The 15,657-nt window shown below is 39.8% G+C and overlaps 1 protein-coding gene across 2 annotated transcripts in view; it reads right to left on the bottom strand.

Annotated features, from left to right (window-relative positions):
• The window catches only part of LOC120424346 (protein distal antenna), a 30,211-nt gene extending 18,828 nt beyond the window's left edge, over positions 1 to 11,383 (bottom strand). For both annotated transcript variants that reach the window (XM_039588438.2, XM_039588439.2), the window contains exon 1: positions 11,092 to 11,383. The gene's annotated coding sequence lies outside the window, so the exon portion shown is untranslated. The remainder of the gene's footprint in view (positions 1 to 11,091) is intronic.
• Between the last annotated feature and the right edge of the window lie 4,274 nt (positions 11,384 to 15,657).

Below are 15,657 nucleotides of genomic sequence, written 5' to 3'. Positions count from 1 at the left end.
GGCATGAATGTTGTTCTCGGGCAGACGGTAATAACAAAATTAGGATTAGTTGTTAAAATAACAAAAAATAATAACAAAAATTTGTTCGAAGAATAACCAAAAATGTGATTAGTCTGTTATTACAATAACAATCCAATAACTAAAAAATCATAACAACGAATAACAAATCTTGTTATAAATAACATAAAATGTTATTGGCCTAGTATTTTCAAATATCAAAAAATGTTATTCCCAAGTTATTTCCGTCTGCTTGGGTTATGTTAAAATTGATTTTGTAAGAATATTCGATAACACTTTTTGTTATTTTAACAGTATTTGTTATTGAAATGGCATGAATTTTGTTATTACCGTCTGCCCGGGTTGTTCAAGATATAACAAATCTTTCTAATACTTTTAATAATTTCAGAAAACTTTATAAATTTACTGAGAAAAGCAAAAAATTAGTATCACATTTCAAGCCTAAACTGCAAAACATTGGAGCAAAAAGAATCAAAATTTTCTTTTTTCTTGTATTTTGTATGATAAAGTATTTTTGGAAAGTTTAGAATACAGTTTTTGTAAGGTTTTTTTTGCTTTTAAAAAGTCCACTAACTTTAATGAAAAAAATAAATTTATTAAATATGGAAGCGAGAGGACATGTGGTTTACAAAATATTCTAAGTAGCCTATTTGGACATAATTTTCAAACTTTAGTTTTAGTTTTTTACCAGTGTTCTGAGTAAGCCCAATTAATTATGGTTTTTAAAATACCTCATCAAATTTGATTTTAATTTAAGTGATCATTTTTTAGTTCAAACAGTTTTTATTATTATTTTGTAATCTTTGTTTCCTGAAAATTTTCAAAAAATAAAACAAAAAAACTATGCTTTTTGATGAAGATAATCCGAGAATTTAGTATCTAGCAAAAAATCAAACCTAGAATACTTAAATTCCATTTTCATCAGTGCAACCGACAAACCACTACGTCATCGATTACGCCAACACGATAGTGCAAACACACCCGCTTCCAGAGATATTTTTCCGTGAGCACCTTCTTCTTCTTCTTCTGCTTCCGAGAGTGTGTGTGTCTACCAGGGCATTAAAAATACGAGCTTCCAGACGGTGTTCCCCCCATAAAAGCCCCCAGTCCACTCCAGCACTCGGAACTTCCTAATCCCATTGATTCTACTAGTATTAAGTGGCTCGACCCGTAACGAAAACGAAGAAGAAGAAGAGGCAGCAGCAGCAGCAGTAGAAAAATCACATGCAGACTAGTTAATATTTAATGTGGCTATGATCGTCTTCATTCGAGAGATGAACTTGGGAGGTTTGGAAGGGGCGAAGAGGTTGGGGTCTTTTGTTATGGGTTTCCCTTTTTTTTCTCAACACCCAAACTCGGGTCCCCCCTCCCCACCCAAGTTGGATGTTCCTTGGCCTCAACGAAAGAGCATAGATTTGTTGGTTTCGTTTCGTCCATTTATGGCTCTGTGCACGGGATGTGTGATTCTCTGTGTGTGTGTGTGTCTGTATTTTCGGTATAGTTTGTCATATTTATTGCCAAGGGTTTTGTGTGTAGCATTGGTTTTTGGGGAGAAGGGGTGAGGGGTCTCCTCTTTATGGTCTGGAAGACTGGAACACTGACCTAGTGCACGCCCGATTCGATTGGGTTGTCTGTTTCCGGATTTTTTCTTATTGTCAGAACATTGCTCCAAATATGGAGATTAACTTCACGTTTGAAGGGGTTTCAAACAAAATTGTGACTATACTAGAATTCGAAGTGAAGTTTGAGAGGGCTGTTTTCTGATAATCATTTCAATTCATGCTGAAATGTGGTATACCAGTACATAACCATAAGAATTAAACTTTTTTTTTAAATTTTATTCAAGAAGGTAGCGATTCATCACTAACTGCAGTATGACTTTGCACTTCATAATTCATGATGAACAGTAGTACATGACCTGAATTGTTTTTAATACGTTTCTCAGATCTGTTGGAACCAACTGTGAGGATGAATCCTTTATCTTTAAGCTTACAAGGACATGAAAGTAATTTGCATACTAGTGTTCAAGGTGAATGTCTAGAACAATGATTCAGAACACCTCAACTAGCCTGCAATAAGTCAGGAGACCTAATTTTCGACCTTTTTAAAAAAAATCACGACGAACTGTAGTATAGTTTTATGAACCACAATGAAGTGGCATACTGGAGTTCATCATGCATTACAATGATTTTTTTTTTTTGATAATTAGTATGTCAATTCATCAGAAGCGCTAGTTTAAAACGACTCTGGAGTTCTGAAAGACGAACGTCAATAGATACGACTAAAGTTCATGATGAATTGCTTCTTTTTTACCTCTTTTCTGTTCTAATTGTACTAGAATGGTTCCTTTCTCGCCAGCTAACGAAAAAGTCTTCAAATTCGGTCCCAAAACCAAGCCAAAGCAAGCTTTCAGTCGCAAGTTTCCCCCCAATTCAATCCCACAATATCTCAACCGACCACCGCGCGCTGTCCTTCGCGAGTTCGCGCGGTCTTCGCGACCCGTTTTTTTATTTCGCTGCGTCCGTCCGCCGTGAGTAGTGTGAGTCACTTCTTCCAAGAAAACGGCCAGAGGACACCGCCGAAGCGGACGTTGAACACACAACACCACAAAAAATTCGCCAGTCCTTCAAATTACGCTCCGAAAAACAACCTTCTCGAATCTGCCTGGCCGTTGATTAGGGCCGCGGACGGGCAGGTCGCGTACGGTTGACTACGACCCTCGATGCTGCCTGCGCTAGTTGATGATGATGACGACTTGGTCGCAGCATGTGGAAAAACGAGGGGGTCCTCACCCTCAACTGCCAAAATTAAAGCGAAAAAAAAAAAGCAACGAAGAATTCGCTCAAGGGAGGACCACGGCAGGACGCTGCTGCCGCGTGCATAAGTGATGGCACCGGGGAAAGGTGTTTGTGTGTGCGAGCGCGGACGTGGAGTTCCTAGAAGGAAGCGGCGTGGCGACCAAGATATGGTAGAAACCGCGAGGGGTTGCTAATTTTTTGTTTCTCCTTCTTTCGGTTGGGGGGCCCCAATTTTGCGGCACAGGTTAGCGTTTCCGGGAATTGGTGGACCGAAGAGAGTCCGTTAGGTTCTTTTTTTCTTTTTGGAGTGGCGTTAGAGAGACCCTCGAAATTTGGGAGGGCGGGCCGAAGGTCGTCAACGACGACGACTGCTGACAGAAAGTAACGGGTCTTCTGCGCTGATGAGGTCTTCATCGACCTCCTAGAAATTTTGTAGCGAGGCGGTTGATTTCGTTGCGTTCGTTGGAAGTAGCGATATCGCGAAGGTTACCGTGCGGTAGTTCACAGCTATTGGAGGAACTGCTCAGATGTTGGAACTGAGGTGATTCGTCACTTCGTTGCAAGTACGCAAGAGTTGCTGCGCTGATTTTTTGCGTTATCTCGACATTTTGGTAGAAGAAATAGAGCATACTGAAGTTCATCATGAATTTTAACGCTACGTTCCAATTACAGTAACTAAACTTGAAATCTTCATAGTATTCGAAATCTATAAAAATCAACTTTGCGCAAGCTCAACGACGGTCATAGAGGTTTCAAACTGCAGTTCGTCATGAACTGTTGAATGCTAACTTTGGAAATCAGTGCAGTTCATCATGAACTGCAGCCCAATTAGAATCTTCAATTTTCAACAGCTAAAATTGCCTTAAAGATTCAGAATCACATTGTTTAAAATGCTCCAAACTGGAGTTCATCATGAAGTGCAAATTGGTTGATGCGCTGCAGCGACGAGCTAGATCTTCGAGGTTCAAACCTGCTTCTATGATGGAGTTTGTCAGCTCAGCTCAGCTCAAAACTGGGTTTCAGCGTGGCGTCCATACAAATTGATGCAACTACAGTTCACCGTGAATTGCTTCTCTCTGAACATCTTGAACCAAATTACGAAAACACGTGCCCGTCGCCAACGAAATCCGCAAAGGTCCTGAAAATCGCGCGTGTTTGTGGACCATCATCCGGACAGACCACCCCCCCCCCCTTCCTCAGAGGGAGGTGTTCCTATATGTGGGCACCGTTATATAGTGCCTTGTCACGATGCCGCGGATCTTCCACATAGTTTGGCGTAGAGGAGTGGGTTGGCCCCGGACAAAGAAACCCCGTCGACGAAACGGACACCAACTGGACACGACACAGCCGCCTCCCCCCCGGTTCGTCTTGACCGTCCTCGAAGCCAAGAAAAAGGACACGCGTTCGAGGGAAGAAAGCTAGCAAAAACTGGCCCCGAAAGTGAAGGAAAAATTCACACAAATTGAAGTAAATGGTCGAGCGTGTGTGTTTGTGTGGCTGAGTATGTGTGTGTGCGCGCAAGGATGTGGGTTTTTCTGCAGCAGCCGTCGTCCTGAAAGATGAGGGTGATTTCGAGGTGAGCACAAAAAAAAGGGACGACGACGAAGAAGCAGAACTTCAGCAGCACTCATGAGTTATTTAATCTCGCTCGGTTTGGCACGGCTGACAGAATCCGCGTCAGAAACCGGACCCGAGGTTCCCCGCGGGGTCAACCCCGCCCCCACTCTCTCGCCACACACGTGTGTCACGAAGGACGAAATCGCGCCTTCTTTTTTTTTTCGTTGGTCGGGGGGAGTTCGTAACAGCGCTCTTAAGAATTTCCCCCGTTGGTCCTGGACACCTGAGCACGTTCCGCGCCCGCACTTGAGGCAGCGTTTTTCTCCGCTGACCGAGGGAGGGGGGGGGGGGAGGAAAATCGATCCGGCGAACCCCGAAAAGGACACGTACGCCATGTTCGTACACAGCCAGCGCTGAAGGACTCTCGAGACGCGAGTTGCCAGGATTTGGGAATGCACCGAACCGGAGAGATCCCGCTAGATCTCCGGGAATTTGCCAACCAATTTGCATCCCTAATGAGGGCCGCGCAGAACCTCGGGATATCCAGACCGCCAGTCCCATCAATCTCCAGGTCGCAAACACGCAACCCCCTCCCTCGAAAAAAGCCCTAATGAATTATAATTAACTGGCCTGGCCAACCTGTCCAGAAATGCGAGACTGTCGTGTTATCCTGAAGATCCTGACGCGAAGCAGCTGACCTCCACCAAGTCTTGGCCCGTCCAAAGGACGGGCTATTGATTTTAATTCCGTCGCGACATAAGGGTTCGCGTTTTTTTCCTCTCTTTCGTCTTTTTTTTTTAATTTGTCCACCGACTAACGTTTCACAAAAGGAACTCCGAGCGAAGGTAGTGCTGCAGAGCAGGGCGAAAAAAAAAAATTAGCGCGATATCCCCTCAGGGGTTGAATTTTGGCAAAAGAACCGTTACCGCCGAGGAGGAGGGTGCGGAGCGAAGAACTGCAGCAAAGGGGCAGTGTTTTTTGCTGAATTTTGTTGCAGGGGTTCGAGCGCGGCGTGTCCGCGATGGTCTGGCCTGCATCGCCGGGAATTTGAGCCATAATTTCCTAATTTTTGGTTATTAGAGACGTGCTGCGTGCTAGCGTCCGATTTTGATAGCCTTGATGGGTCTCGAGATCGATGGCGAGTTGGGACGTCCGCCAAGTTGTGATCGACAAGATTTGAAAATCTTCCGAAGAGATCACTTCAAGATGGGCTATTACGAGGAAACGAATGGACTATACCAGCTTTCGTCATGAATACGACCTGCATTACTTGAAGATTATACTACAATTCGTTGTGATTAGAACAGAGTTGGAAGATCATCGAAATTACTTATTAAAAAATGCGACCCTTGAAGTCAATACTAGAATTCGGTGTGAATTTTCATAGTACTGTTTAAGAAATTTTCTTCAAAATTCCTAGATGCAATACAAGAAACTCTTAGTAGAATGTGCAGCAAAACTCATGCTGAACTGTAGTATCAGTACATTGCAATGAACTCTAGTTGCACACAACTAGAATTCAAAACAATCTTTAAAATACTGAATCAATGCTTGGAATCGAAATCGGAATAGTCTGCTGCATTTCAGTCGCAAGAAATGGAATCAATACTGGAATTCATGATGAATTTTACGCTTTTTTTTTGAAAATTTAATGCATGCTGAAACCGTTTCACAAAGACGTCTAGTTACTCATGGAGGATCCAATACTGGTATTCGCAATGAATTTCAAACAACTTGTCTGATGTAAGGAATGCTCATCATGACGAACTTCAGTATGACTCTTGCTATTGCAGTTCTGGCTTCGATCGATATGAGACAAAAAAAAATCAATCCAAAGTAGATCTATACTGCTGTTCAGGGTGAATTTCCCTACCAAATCAACAATCAGGAGTTTTGAAGAGTCAATTACCAGCAAAAAAAATCCACCATTTTTCAAATTTCATAGAAAATTCGTATGGCAAGTCCAGGTAGGGTCCCGCACCGCCAAATTGGTACAGTCCTTCACGAAAAAAAAAGTGTACAAAAACGCTGTGCGTTCCCAGCTTGTAACGCTTTTTCCTCCCATTTCTGCCTGCAGGACGACGAGGGCTCAATATCGGCACTGCGTCTTTTGTTTTTGTCCAAATCCGTTCGGACGTCGCTACCTCCTCAACTCGGGCATATGTCCCGTCCTCCCTTGTGAGGATTTTGCCATTTTGTAGCGCGACCGAAAATCTGCACACACACTACCGAGAAGAAGAAGACGACGACGACGGGGGTGATCCTGCAAAGTCCAGGTACTTAATCCTGCGGGCGACGAAAGGGATTACCCTTGGCGGGGGGGGGATCAGGTAGAGGAGGAGAAGGAGGAGGTCAACGGTTCCGAGAATTTGTTTAAACGAAAACGCATGTGGACCGGATTGGCAGCCATGTTTGATTTTTTTGGGCTAGTTTGGAAAAGTGCACAAAAGTCCCTACCGCGGAGCAGGAGGGAGTCCGGTGACCTTCGGGGGATGCGTTTGTTACGGGGGAAGATTTATGGTGGGTGATACGAAAGAAAGAAAATTCCTGGCAGGGTCGTAAACATGGATCGGTTGGGGTTTGAGCGATTTGTCCTGAGCTCGGCAGTACGGGGGAGGTTATGGAAAGTAGGAATCGGAAGGATCGTGTACTTCCAAGAATTGCAGGATTGATTCTGTGCATCGGTTTACAACAGGGGATAAACTGGGACCTCGGAAAGCTATTCAAAACTGTGAACATGTTGACTAAAGATTGGGACTAAAAACTGCAAAAGTTGGTAATGTCTTCAAAAATCATAAAAATCTGTGACTTATCAAGTTCGTGAAAACAGAACGAAGACTGTGGGATAAGATTTTCTATCATAAAAAAATCAGATTATTCATGAAGTCAAAACTGCAATTCGATGTGAAGTAAGATAGTACTGTTCAAGGAATTTGGTTCTAGCATTCATCGTTGTTGTAATACAAGGAACTCAGTAAAATGTGTTAAAAAGTTTGCTATTCAACGAAGTTCATGCTAAACTAGAGGATCACACATCACGATGAACTCCAGTTGCACATAATAGAGCCGGAATATGCACAATACTGTCTTTAACATCAATCCCTTCCCTACTAACCCCGAGTAGGCCGCGGGTAATCGGCTCCCCTCCCACTAACATTTACACACAAGATCCTCTGTAATTATTAAGTTTTTTGTAATTACAAAAGCCGACTCGGTCCTAACCAGGTCCCAGTACCGAAAAGGACCTAATAAAAATAATTTTATGAAAAAAAAAAAATATGCACAATACTGGAAGTCAAAAAGAACATTCCAATGGTTGTGAAGTCTTCGAAATACACGAAAAAGTGTTAGCAGATCCAAAGACTTGAAGTTACACTTGGCGGATCCAATACTGGTATTCGCAATGGATTTCAAACAACTTGTGTAAAGCAGAGGATGCAACTCATGACGAACTTCAATATGACTCTTACTCTTTTAGTTCTGGTTTTAATCGTTTATGGACATATAAAACCAAAACAAAGTAGATCAATACTGCTGTTCAGTGAAGATTTCACTACCAAGTCAACAACCAGGGGTTATGAAGAGTCGAATCCACCATTATTCAAATGTATGGACAGTTCAGATGATAAGTCCCCAAAACAATCATTTTAGATTATCGAAAACTTTTGTTTTCTTCTTATGCTTATTTTCCGACCTTTGAGCTCAGATATGACCCAAAAAATGCTCCAAAAATTCGGCGGTGGTGGTAAATTGAGAATATTCATTTGAAAAGGTAGCAAGCAATCAACCACTCGAATTTGACTGATTTCGGGTAGCTGAACTCGATTTTGGTTTGATGTTAGAAATACAAAAATAAATAATAAGATTTTTCATGTTTGAAGATATTTTTAAGGTAACAAAAAAATTATTTATCGAAACTTGGAATTTTCGAGTCAACAAATTTAGTAACCGATCTAAAAGATATCTTCAAAATGCGCTTCTTAAATTTTTTTTTCATTTATTCGAATATTTTTTATAAATATCCGGATGTTCGAAGTCCCTTTAAAAACACTAGAATCATACTTTAGTTCGTCATGAAATGTTAATTTGAATTTGACATTCTTCCGAAAGCATGATTTGAAGTTTCTGTGAATTTGTTTGATTTTTTTTTGTTTTTATTAGTTTTGTTGCAAAACCTACATTTTTAAACAGCTTAAAAAATCGTCAGAGTTTGTCCCAATCTTGGTAAATTCTTCGAAAAAAGTTAAAACTTTTATTTAAATCATTGTTTGAAAATCAAATACTTCAAAAATATTTGAATTGAAATATTTGCGATAAGCAATGCTCTTTCCAATACTCGAGTTAAATTGGCTGGGCAAAAATAAGACCATTTTTTTAAATGTTTGGAATTCTCTCGTAAAAAAATAAATTTGATGTATTATTTGAGATAAAAAAAAGTTGTGCAATTGACCGTGAACTTTTTATAATTTTTTTGATCATGATTTGTGGAAACAATCATAGAGCTAAAAAAGGAGATGAAATTTATGAAAAGTAACAAAATAGTAGTTTATGCAACAAGTTGCAAAAAGTGAGTCGTACATTTATCGAACGAGATTTACCGAGTTGGATAAATACGACGAGTGCTGAAAAAATCATCTTTTTGCAACAAGTTCCATACAACATTTTTTGCAATTCCAAAAAAACACCCTTAGAATGGAATTTTAAGACTATTTTTTGTTTAGTCAATTCACTGATAAAATCAAAACAATATTGAAAAGTATAACTTTTCAACACAAGTGCTAAAAATTTCCAGCACCCATTTCAGTGCTGAACAGTAGAACTTTTCAGCACTTGTGTCTAAAAGTATCACTTTTCCACATGACAGAATGACAGGAGAAGTAATTAGTTTCACAACGGAATTGCAAAAAGATATATCAAAATGGATTCCTAGACATTGAGTCTTGAGCATTTTATGATATTTTGCTTTCAATTTTGAAAATTGGGAATAAAAAATAATATCAAGTAATTATGCATTTGAACACGTAGAACCGAGCACTCTTATCTATTTTTTTAAATTCTGTACTCTTTAAAACAGAAAATGAGTGAAAATCGACCAAGTTTACGGTAAATATTTTGGGTGTGTAACAATTGGAAAATCTACGAAATTTATTTGAAAATTTATAATTTCGGTGAAAGTAAAACTAAGCTTTTCCAACTACATTTCTAATAAGTTAAATCTTTTGGGAAAACAATCTTTTCGGTCAGATTGTTTGATTACTCAACGCAATAAATTGATGGGAATGAGGATTTTCATGATAAAAGATAGTTTAATAATAGCACAGTATTTTGTTGATTTTTTTAGGGAGAAAAATTACATTTTTTAATTATTTGTCCAATTAAACAAAAACTGAATACATGTCAAATAGTTTGTTTTTTTCCATAATTTAATGGAGAAAATTAATCACAACTGATAAATTCTTTGAAAAAATAGGAAGAGAATATTATGCTTGCAAAAAGGTATTTTTTCATGGATTTTATGATTCTTAATCAGAGTTATGGTCATTTTATTTCAGTGTTATAGATTATTTTTTGAAGTTGTACTAATTTAAAATTTTATATTTTCAAAATAAATGTTTTTTCAAATATCACAAAGGGGGTCAACATTGTAAAATTTTGTACCATATTAAAATTTGTTGTTAAACTACTAAGTTTTTTTGAAAACGGCATACTTTTCATGGCCAAAAATAATAGAACTTAAAAGTTCAACTAAATAAAAAATGCTGCAAAAAAACTTTTGCGCTCAACTCGTTGCAAAACTTTCTTTTTTCAACACTCGTCGTATTTATCCCACTCGGTAGACCTGGTTGAAAAGCGTTGTGTTTTTAATGAAACTAGCAACATTTGTTCACCAAATTAAAGCACTGACAAAATTGGTCACATAAACTTCAGTACCTTTACATTCAATTTACACAGGTCCCGTTCAAGGGTGATTCCATAGTTGGTAATGTCACTTTCTACACAGCGAAAAAGGTGGAATTTTGGTAGGTTGAAAATTTGGACACAAAATCTGTCACCACTCCCTGATGAATATTACCATATTTTTTTGTGAATGAGGTTGAAAATCGTCCCGCCCGTGTGGATCAATCGGACCGCGCACTGGACCCACAATCCAGAGGTCGAAGGTTCGAATCCCGCGGCGGGCGCTCTAAAATTCTTTGTGTAAATATGGGTATTCGGCGCCGTCGCTCCGTGCCATACTTTCATACACTTAGGAGCCCAGGGCGGCGAAGTCCTTGTAGATAAAAAGGAAGACACTAGTGGTTGGTACTAGCAATGGTGGCCGACAGCTATAAAGTCAACTTCGTTTCGTCGGTTGAAAATGAGGTGTTGATTTCTTACAGTGTTCTAGGAATTGCAACTGTTTGTGGTTTGACGGACTGCGGGTTTTCAGGTGAATTCCGTTTGTTCAAACACTTTGATAAATGTGTTTACTAAACACTAAATTTGACGAAATTTCAAGACCAATAAGGTCCCTCAAGTTTCAAGAACTTTAAAGAGGTTACATTCCACAACGCACTTTTAACTCAGTGTCACTCCCCAAAAAGCCACCAAGTTCTGCCTAAAACTTAGACGCTCAAACTAACGCAAAAACACTTCTCCGTCCCTCTCCAAGAAACCACTTCGCACAAGGATAACACGAGAACAAAAAAAAACGAAGAAAAACATTTCTTTCACTTACATAAATTACAATCCCAGCCTGCTGCAGCGGCGCGCGGGGGCGGCGGCGGCGGTGGCTGCTGATGGTGGTGGTGGGGCTGCAGGATGTTGTGGGAGTGGGGGTGATGCGGGACAAGTGGCGACGTGGCGGACGTCGTCGTCGCGGGCTGGTGCTGCAGGATTGCGGCCGGGGGTGCCACTGCTGCGGCCGTCGTGCCGGTTTGACTTTGCGGGGGGCGGCCTAGGCGCCTTGAGCCGGTCAAAAATTTGCAGGTTTTTTTTTGTTCTGCTAGGGGGTAGCACGTGTAGGGAGCACCAATTTACTTAACACACACTTTTTGAGGGGGGACACATACAGCGAGAAAAAACACACTTTTTCGGTGGAGAACCTGTGGCCGGTTTGCGCCACGAGGAATCGTGTAAAAATCTTGTGTTAATTTTTTTTTTCAGTGCGCCAGAGTTTCCAACCACTAATTTTTCCTTCTTCTTTGCGTCCTTGCGGCGAAATTTCCGCCGAATCCGCACTTCCTCCGCGGCCGAAGGCCCTTAAGGAGCGAGATGTCTTGTTTGTTTGGCACCGACACTGCAGATTCTGGCCGAGGGGATAATCCTTTGGAGACTTTTAAATTATTTTTTGTGTCACTTTCTTGGAGTTTTAACCCCTTTGATATTTTTTTCAGTGCCCTCACACCTGTCACTTTTCGCCAAGTTGCGAGCACGAACGCGAGATCAGGGGCTAATCCGAGAGAACAATAGATCGCGAAGATCGCACTGGCTGCTTGGATATTCACGAACACGCGCGCGCGCCCGATCTAAGCCGAACCGGCCTATTGTTTGAGCGTGTTAGCGGTTTTGACGTCGTCCTTTTGTTCGGCGCCTAACAACTCGCTAATCGTTCCGTCTTGGCTCACAACACTTGACACTGACCAACCGATTCTTGCTTGCTTTCTCGCTGGTCCTCGGAGAGCATCCTTCGCGGCACGTTTCTCGAACACAACTAAGGTTGGAAATTTAAATTAAGCCGCTGCTGCCGCCGCGCTGGACACGTACAAACACACTCACTCACTCGCACGCACGAACAGCGAGACCAAACGAACAGCAAAAAAAAGATGCGTTTTAGCTGGCGCGACTCACGACCGAAGGCACCGCGTGCTCCTTTCGCTCTGAACAGCCGAACACCCGAACAGTAGGCGATGCCGCGAGAGTCCTTTCGGGCCCTCTCCGCGCGCGCGGTACGCCGCGGAAGCACCAACACAACCTTACCTGCTCTCTCTCGCACATAAACGAGCTCGCGCGAGAGCGAACCACCTCGCTCTCACGACGAACTTCGTCTTCGGGACGTGCCCGAGTCGACTTCGCACATACACACGTGTAAACAACCGGCAGGCAGACACACGCACGCACCGTCCCTCCACTCTACCTCCGCAACAGTGGACACACACCAAAACACTCACACCACCAGTCCGCCTGCTGCGACGACTTCTTCGTGGACGATTCGCGCGCGCGGACTTCTTCGTTCCGTCGGGGTGTTCCGTCCGCCTGCGATTTTGAGTTGCGTTTTTTTGTTGTTGCTTTTAGCTTGACCAAGTGCGGATTGGGACGGGGGAGCGGGGAGTGGAAGGCTGGCGCGATGTGTTGGTGGTCGCCGCGGAGCGTAGGATGGAGGAGTTTTTGGAGGAAAAAATTTGCTTGATTGGAAATGTGGGATGTGTGTGGTGTTTGGGGGGGAATCAGGTAGAGGGCATGTTTTAACGAGGAAAAGCTAGGTAAATTGGTTGGTAGCAACAAGTGTGAAGCGTGGTTGTTACTTGTTAGAGTAATAATAATTGACTTTACAATAAATTTGTAAATCGCTTCAAAAAATTCTTCAAAATTCGCATACAAAAACCTCCTCGAAACTATCGAACACCAATATTGATAAGCGGAGAAAGGTGCACCAACCAAAAAAAAAAAAACACACACACAAATTCGTTAAAATAGCACGGCGCGATGGAGTAGAACAGAGGGACAAAAAGCGACAAGACACACAGGCAAAGACGATGCTGTGCTTGCTGGTTGCGAAAATCGTTTGTTTTGTTGGCGACCTTCGCTTCTTTACCTCTCAGCAAAAGGGACACAACCAGCACACGGAACGCAAACAAAATGCAACAAAAACAACTTGGTGTGATTTATCAGAAAGTTTCACGATAGAAAAAATCTCTGATTCTTCTTTTTTGATTATCATTTAATGTTGAATTTTTAAAATAAATAAGGTCGCTGGATTTTTTTTAAAGGTAATTTCCCTTGACTCTGACCTAAACCAAGGGCTAGGCAAAAAATATAAACTTTGAAAAATATTTTGAACGGCTCAAATAAAGCCCCTTCAAAATGGGCCCGAAAAATCAGGGGACATAAAAAATATTTTTTCAAAAAACATCAAAATTTCAATGGAAACTTCTGTGCAATCAGCTGAAATTAACTTAAGATGCATTCTCCGGCATTTAGAATCATTTTTAGCATGTTTGGGTTGATTTAAAATCTTTTGAATTTTTGAAAATTTTCAATTTTTAGGCCGTTGCAAATATTTTTTAAAGCTTATGTCGCCCCCCTCCCCCCCCCCCCTTAAAAATCGCACCGAAAAATCAGGGGGCAGAAAAATATTTTATTCAAAAAACTTCATAATTTTAAAGGAAACAGATTTCTAATCAACTAAAAACGGTTTTACATTCATTTTCCCGCATTTTAAATCATATTTAGCATGTCTGAGATCGATCAAAAATATTTTAAATTTTTGTAGAATTCCAACGCATACAACACCGCAAAAAGTTTTTTTGCGAAAAAAAAAATCTCTTCAATACTTGGATATTTTGAAAACTAATAATTGCAAAACAACTGGACAGGTTTAAAATGCATTTTAAAACACTTTTTTCATTCAAATGTTGATACCATAGCTTGTAATTTAAATTTTTATATGTTTTTTTTTTCGACGTGCCGCGCGCAAAAACGGGAAATGAAGAAAAAGAAAAAAAAATCAAATTTTCACTAAAGCTGCGATAACCTGCGCGTCGAAAAACTCAGGGTTTACAAAAACACCCAAAAATAAAAAAAAAGTTTTAGAAGTGAATAATGGAGCACTTTTATTCGAGGGTCAGTGATTTTCGACGATTTCGTAGACGGCGTGAAATTCGTGAAATTTATCAATTTTCTCAAATATTTTTTTTCAAATAGTTATATAATAAATATTTTATCCATAAAGACTTTTTAGCTAAATTTTATTAGTTTTCAATTGAATAGGTTGATATGAACCATTTGAAGAATTGTTCAGATTTTTCAGTTTTTAAGAAACTAACTAAATTTAGTAATATTTTCATTTGCTGTAATAAAAATTTTACTGCTATTTTATTTGAAAGGTATAGTTTCAAAAGAAATTAAAATAATCAAGCTTTGTTTAATTCAAAATAATATGAAAAGTATTTTTTGTTTAAAGATCCAATAAGCTATTGAGCAATTCCATGTCAAATAGGGAATCGGTTGTACCCGACCCTCTCCGATTTCAATGAAACTTTTGTAGACATGTTATCCTAGGCATATATAAGCCATTTTTGTGTATATGGAGCCAGTTACACTCTATAATAGCATTTGAGAAGGGCGTAAGTGTTTTAAATATTTTTGTATTTCGTAATTTCAATATTGCTGTATCTCGAAGCCGTTGCATTTTATCAAAAAGTGGTCAAAGACAAACTTGTAGGAAATTTGACGGGCTTTCCGAAAAAAATACACTGAAAGAAAAAAACACGCCACTTTCAAGAGATTTTTTGATTTTTAAGTTTAAAAGTCAAATTTGAAGGTGAGCCTACGATTTTTTCTCGTTCAAAATTTTTGTGAAAATAGCCTAAGATGTTCCAAAAAGACTCACGAAAAATGCAGGATGGAGCAACTCCTCTGAAAAAATACAAAAATCAATTACTGAAACTGTTTTTTTCAAAAGTGCTCTAAACGTCAACATTTTCAAAAACCGAACTCGAGAGTCGATTATCCAGACAATTTTACATAAAAGTCTCCATATTGACCATTGTCCTAAGTCCAATCCTTGTGAAGATACAGCGGTTACAAAAATAAAAATGTTGAAAAAATAGGTTTTTTGATGGGTTTTGGCAATTTCTATATGACAGACTTGATTTTTCAGTCTTGTAAATATTTTTACCGGAAAGCTCGTCCAATTTCCCATAAGTTTGTCTTTGACCACATTTCAATAGGATGTATTGACTTACAGATATAAGCTTATTTACTATCCAGGTTACTATACTACACCGAAAAAATATTATGTTTTCAGTTATGAGCAATGTAATTAGCTTATATCTGTAAGCCCAAATTTTCTGAGTTTAATTTTAACGATATTTGATTATTTGGGTGGATGATTCCCGTGAAAGTTCAAACATACTTTTTTTGTTTTCTGTTCTCATTTTGAAAAAAAATCGATTCCGTTGCAAATTTTATTATTTTTGATTATTGATTTTTATTTTTTTTAAAGTGAGATGAAAACCTGAAAAAATATTTTTAATTGGCTAAACGCCGCAAATTTTTTAAAATTGCACTGAAATAAAAAAAA

The sequence above is a fragment of the Culex pipiens genome, chromosome 1 (assembly GCF_016801865.2).
Source record: "Culex pipiens pallens isolate TS chromosome 1, TS_CPP_V2, whole genome shotgun sequence".
Lineage (NCBI taxonomy): Eukaryota > Metazoa > Arthropoda > Insecta > Diptera > Culicidae > Culex > Culex pipiens.
This window is presented reverse-complemented; position numbering and strand designations above follow the sequence as displayed.